Genomic DNA, 6,010 nt, shown 5'->3' with positions numbered 1-6,010 from the left:
CCTGATGGATTACAACAGCGGGCAGTCCATTTCTAATATCTTTTAAAATAGCTTGAAACTGCTTTTAAAGTATGCTTAATGTACACTTGTGACATGAGTGAAAGATGCTTTCATAATGTCACCTGGGTTCATCAAAGAGGTATAACAGACAGTAAGATTACAATAACAGAAAGCTCTTGTGAGTGAGAATTTTCTTGCTGTGTTTATTTACTGTAGTGTTTGTGATCTCTGGAATCACAAATCATGGTGAGTGTCAGGGTGATAATCAGGATTAACTGTATCACATTGATTTTACTGCTGCTTAGAGTAGCATCTGCTTCAGTTATGAGCAAAGCTTTAAATCACTGTAAATGTGAAGAGTGACGATAAAAAAATATTTGTCTCTGGAATCCCAATCCTCTGTCGCACTGCAGGCAGCTGACCATAATCTGCTTTACACCTCCCTTTGTTCAGTGGGCAAGAAATCACTATTCATTTTTAGCAAAAGAGGGAACATAATCAGATATTTTACATAAAAATTACTTAAAATGCAATAAATAAATAAAAGATACAATTAAGTGTCTTAATTGTAGTTGGACACTTGATACTCTTCTGGCTGGTCATGCTACCATCTTAAATTTTCAGTAAGATTCCAGCCAGTGGTAACTTGCATTTGTATATCATGGTGATGTTAATCGCCTGAATAGGGGATGGGGAAATAGTAGTTGTTCTTTTTATTGTGCAGTCGGTGACAGGAATCACTTTAATTCCCTGGCACCGCTCCACAGAACAGCTCTTGTACCTGCTTTGATGAGCTACATGTACCTGTATTTTGTTTCTCCATATAGCTGCCTTTGCATTATGTATATGCATTCTGTAGTGAATATACTAATTTTTGATTACTTTAGAGAGTTTTGTACAGTATGATACATGCTCACTCACTGCCATATGTTTTGATACTTTGCTGTTGATGGAGATTTCTTTACCTTCCTTTTTTTTTGCTTGATTTGTAAATTTTATAGATTTGGTAAGCATGCACTCTTCTTTTGATGAGAAGGAGAGGAATGATTGCTGCCAGGATGGCATATGTAGTTTCCAATACTCTTGTGTTTATACAAGTTTATGTACTTGCATAGCTACTTAACAATCACTGTTTTGCATCACAACTCTTGATCTTTGGAGCTGTTGTTACCACTGAATCCTACTTTAGTGGAGTAACGTGGGTGCCCAGAGTCACCTGAAATAACAAGAGTGGTCCTCTATATGCTGTTATTTATTCACATAACTTTCCGTTGCCCCACAATACCTGTATTGTAATATATGTTGACCTTGCATATTCCTTTCATAAATAAATTGTACCAATTCTCTATGAAAATATATTCAATAAAAAAAACCCCACTACATGGCTTATATTTTCAAAAGTAAATTGAAATGAAGGGGCTAGTCTCAGTGTGGTGTTTTTCTGTGGATTTTTTTGTATTTTTTATTTGTATGTTTTCATTCCCATTTTTCTTTCTCTATTTTGACATTTTTCCTCATAGAAAGCAGGGAGGGGTGTATCACATATTTTAACTTCTTTTTCTTGTTAAAAGAAACATCTGGGGGAAAATTCACCAGAAATGTTCACTTTGATCAAGATGACATTTTTGTCAAAAAAGTGATAAACACTAACTGAAGTCCTAATATTTTGTGGTCAATTTGTAGAGTTTCCTATATTTTGAGATTCAGAGTTCTTTTCATTTCTCATCCAAGAATGTGATGTTTTAAGATTTTTTTAAAAGATTTTTATTAAGTTTGAAAGGTGCCCTTTGGAATGCCAAGTCACACTCCTTGTGGAGGTGAGCAGAACCTGGGAATGGTTTCAGTTTTGCAAGACAGTCCTTTTTTTGGAGTTTAGTTTTGCAAAAGTAATACTAAGTTCTGTTTGTATTCAAGTTTCAAAATTCATAGTTGGAGGAAAGTGTCCAGATAATTGTTCAGGCTTTTGCCAGTTTCTATTAGGGTGAGATTTTAGAGTTGTCGGTAGTGTTTAGTAGGGAAGTTGGGATGTTCCCCTGACAATTTTAAAAACCGGGTTCTTAGAGTTAAGTACTGAAATATGAATGTGGAAAAACTAACACTTAGATACATAAGAGCTTATCTATATTGATTCCATGCCACTCTTGTAATTGCCATAAACATAGCTCTGCCAACCTTCTCCTATTTCTCATGCACCAAAACCAGGACTAAAGAGGTGAGGACATTTGAGATATGTTCTTGCTACAGTTATCAAGTATATCAAAGACAAAGCTATCAACTGATGCCAAAGGCAGCAGAAAGTTCAACAAGAATGAAGAAAAGATCCTTCTTTTCAGAAAGAAGCCACAGCTGACTTTTATGGGACACTTACAATAGGGTTAGGAGTGTAAGTCAGTCAATTGGAGAGGAAATGAAAAGATCAGCACCAAGAGACTGGAGGCAGATACCAATCCCAAGAGACTTGAGGCAAAAGAGTAGAAGGGAGAGAAATGTAGGTGCTAGTGAGGGAAGTAATTAGAACCCAGCGTGGCTATCTTTACAATAGATGAAGCAGTATCGCTGAGTACAGAGAGAAAGACAGTGGAAAGTGTTTGAGATTAATGATAAGAAGAAAGGAGGGAGGGAGGGAACATGGGAGGTTCAGAGAGATGAGTAGATGGGGTCAATTTAAATTTAATCTGAAATGGGTCAGTGAATTAGACTTTATTTACACATGCTTGTTTTGATCATCCTTAAAGCAACATATCATTCATTATGACAAAGTGAGTGAATTAAAAACTGTATTTTTGTTTCTTCTGAAAAAGTCTTTCAAGTATGAAATAGAAAACCAAAGGTTACTGTGCTGCAATAACTATTGTGAATAGTATCTGTCTGGATAATTAAAGTTGCATTGAAATAAGTGCTTCTAGTAAAACGGGGAATACATTTAAAATAATTTTATGAAATTCAGTTGAAAGAAGGGGACCACATTATATAGCACATTGTTAAATGTTCTCCGAAGCTGCTACTGTCCATGTTTTCAAAGCATCATTTGGTAGTTTTTGTGCTTTTGACAGAGGAGGGATGAACATAATGCCAGAAGGAGACTACTGGTATTGTCTATGGGCTCCCAAAGAATTTTCAGAGAGCAGTCCAGCCCCTTTTCTCTAGGAACTGATTAGCACTTCCTTTCATGAAAAAAAATGACCATTTGAAGTCATAAAGCCCAAGATGTTAGCCCCTTCTAGTACAGCTAAGAAGTCAGACTAATGGCCTAAGTTGTTAATTATGAAATAGAGTATGCTACCAATTTGCTTAAACAGACATGAATGAAAAGTGTTATTGCTTAAACTGTCCCCATTCAGGTACCAGAGGTTTATGTCATTGGTTTGACTGGAAACAAAATGTGGTCCTTAGACTTAAAGAAGATATATTGAGTCTGTTTCTAATGAGGAAAACTAAGGAAATCTCTTGAGCTAGTGCAAAAGCTAGAAATGTAATTGTAATAACAAAGAAGAGTAATAAAACATTTTTTCTTGAATATGTCTTGATTAATTATTTTGGTCAGATTGTGGTTGGTTGCTGTGTAGGTGTAGGAAAAGGGTAAGGAAAGGTACAAGGATCTCTACCACTGATGCCCCTGAGCAATAGCAAGAATGAGCGGAGGGTAGAATCTGATGGGATAGCCTCATTTCTCTTCCTTGGTAATGATTCATAGGTGTTAGCTATCAAAAAGGGGGCAGGAAACAAGATGGTAAAGACAAGGGAATGGACCCATCTTAATTCTATATCTTTTAGTCTTGTTCAGTTGAGAGTATTCTTTTAACATATTGCCTCATTCTCAGTAGCTAACTGCACTCAAATCAATTAGGAACAGAATCATCAGTTGCTCGAATTCATAATATAGACAAAGAGAAAGAGGTGGAAAAGTCATCTCCATTTTCAAAACACGGGTGCTTTGGGCTGGACTTCAAAAAAGTAGAAAATGCTCAGCATGTGCTTTTTCCCCTTCTCATCTGCTAGGTAGCCTATAAGATGGAGGGCAGAGGACTGCTTTTATAGCAAGTAAAACTTATCTGTTTGAATTAAGCACCACATTTCCAGCTGTGAAAAAGAACCTGGAAAATACGCCTACTGAATTGCTATTTAGTAAAAATAATTGAGTTTAGATATTATTGAAAGTTTTGCCATAGTCCAAATGTCTATTTTTATATCTTATTTTCATAATCTCCTATTATTTTCTTCAAAGCAAAATCACTGGTTTGACCGACCTCTGTTCTTAGTGAATATTAATATTTGCCCTAGCATTTTACCTTTGGATATTTAGCATTTGTCTGCTAAAACCCTCTGCTGTCCCAAGACACATACACATATTAGGACCAGTTATTATTCTCAGTAATAGGGTTTTCACAACAAAACTGCTCTTCAGTTTTTTGGGGTTTTTTTCCACGTTGCTTTATTTTCAAAGGTTAAGCTGAAGAGTGAGTGACCCCTCCCCACTTCTGCCTTCCATCAAAGCAATAAACACATACACAAATAAGGGGTGTGGGTAGTGAGCAGTGCTCACCATTTGTCAATACCGTCAAGGTATCAACAAAATAAAGGGAGGTAGTTATTCAGTCTCAGGAGAGGTAGAAAAAGGAGGAAATAGCTTAAGGGCAAGGATGGAAAAATATAAGTAAGATATTAGGGCAAACATTTTTGGCCATGATCTGAAGCTAACAAGCATTTGAATTCAAAGGGGTTTTTCACCTGCTTTAAACTGTATGTGCTTAGGTGTTCTGCTGAACTGAGTCTATAAGGCAATGCGAAACACTACAAAGTCAACTAATTGAGACACAATTGAGATTTTCAGGAATAGATTGAGGAAGATGCTGCAGTTGAGGGGGAGAGAGAAAGAAAGAGATTACAGGTTATAGGAGTGTGAATGGAGGTATCACTGTTTGGAAAATGGAAATTTTGTGCTGCAGGAAGTATTGACATTCTTAATTTTGTTTTTATTTAATCCCCCTCCCCTCACCCCCCAATTTACATGAAAAATCAGGTTATTTTGTGAAAATTTCAAACTGGAAACAACATAATGACATTGTGTAAGGAGGTTGGTGACCCTGTGGTCTTGCAGTTTGGTTTTGCTGCCTTAGAAGTTCCTCAGGGAATGCTTATAATAAGAAACTCAGTCCTTGCACCAAACAAACTAGCAAACAGAAACCTTTGGTCTTTTTCCAGGCAGCAAGGAGGCCCTTTGGCTCTGACCTAGGGCAGCAGGGTGGCTTCTTCCTGGTATCAAACTGATCTGGGTTCCACTTCACCTCTGCCTGCAAATTGTCCATTCTCACAGCTTGCTGCTATTTGCTAGGTTGCCCTGTTACACATTATCAACTCCAAACATTTCAAGGATCTTGAAATGAAACAGCTTGACCTCAAAGGTCTGGACCAGCAAATCCAGCAGTGATCATTTTGCATTCAATTTTCTAAGTGTCAGCCAGGGGAAAAGAGGAGAATGGATGACCATAGGAGAAGAATTGTTAGCATAGGTCATGCCCAAATATAAACCAACATTTACAAGTGTATGATGGTTCAATACATTTTGTAATATTGAATTTCATGTCCTTTCTGTTACTTCCGTCCTCACAAGTGTCCAGTTCTTCCTGTCTGATATTCCAATTGTCCTCTCTGTGGATAAAGCCCTTTAGTTTTGTGTTATTAGCAAAAAATTTTGAGCATATACTTTCTGAAGGAGCTGCTTACTCCAGGCAAAATGGATTCTGCTGACTTATGCTCTTGCCATTCTCATTCCCATCCCTTCACTTTCCAAGATTGCACAACTAGTTCATCCCCTCAGGAAGATCATACTTTGACCTAGTCTTTCTGCCACCTTCAATAGCTTTGTGAAAGGTTACTGCTTCTGAATAGATTCAAGCTAGCACAGCTGTCATCTGGAAGGTGTTTGAGGGCCAATGCTAAATTGCTTGTAGAGACATTAGCATCAGGGGAAGAAAAACAAAAAAAACCCCCACATTTGTTTCTAGGGTAT

At 37.2% G+C, this 6,010-nt stretch overlaps 1 long non-coding RNA gene across 1 annotated transcript in view; it reads left to right on the top strand.

The window, feature by feature from the left end:
• The first annotated feature begins 587 nt into the window (after positions 1-587).
• The window catches only part of LOC109323762, an 18,091-nt gene continuing 12,668 nt past the window's right edge, over positions 588-6,010 (top strand). Inside the window, exon 1 of the long non-coding RNA XR_002104749.1 lies at positions 588-598. This is a non-coding gene — a long non-coding RNA (uncharacterized LOC109323762). The remainder of the gene's footprint in view (positions 599-6,010) is intronic.

This window comes from Crocodylus porosus, unplaced genomic scaffold (genome assembly GCF_001723895.1).
Source record: "Crocodylus porosus isolate Cpor-Errol unplaced genomic scaffold, CroPor_comp1, whole genome shotgun sequence".
NCBI classification, from domain to species: Eukaryota; Metazoa; Chordata; order Crocodylia; family Crocodylidae; genus Crocodylus; species Crocodylus porosus.
Note: the sequence above shows the minus strand (reverse complement) of the source record. Positions and strands in the feature narration are given on the sequence as shown.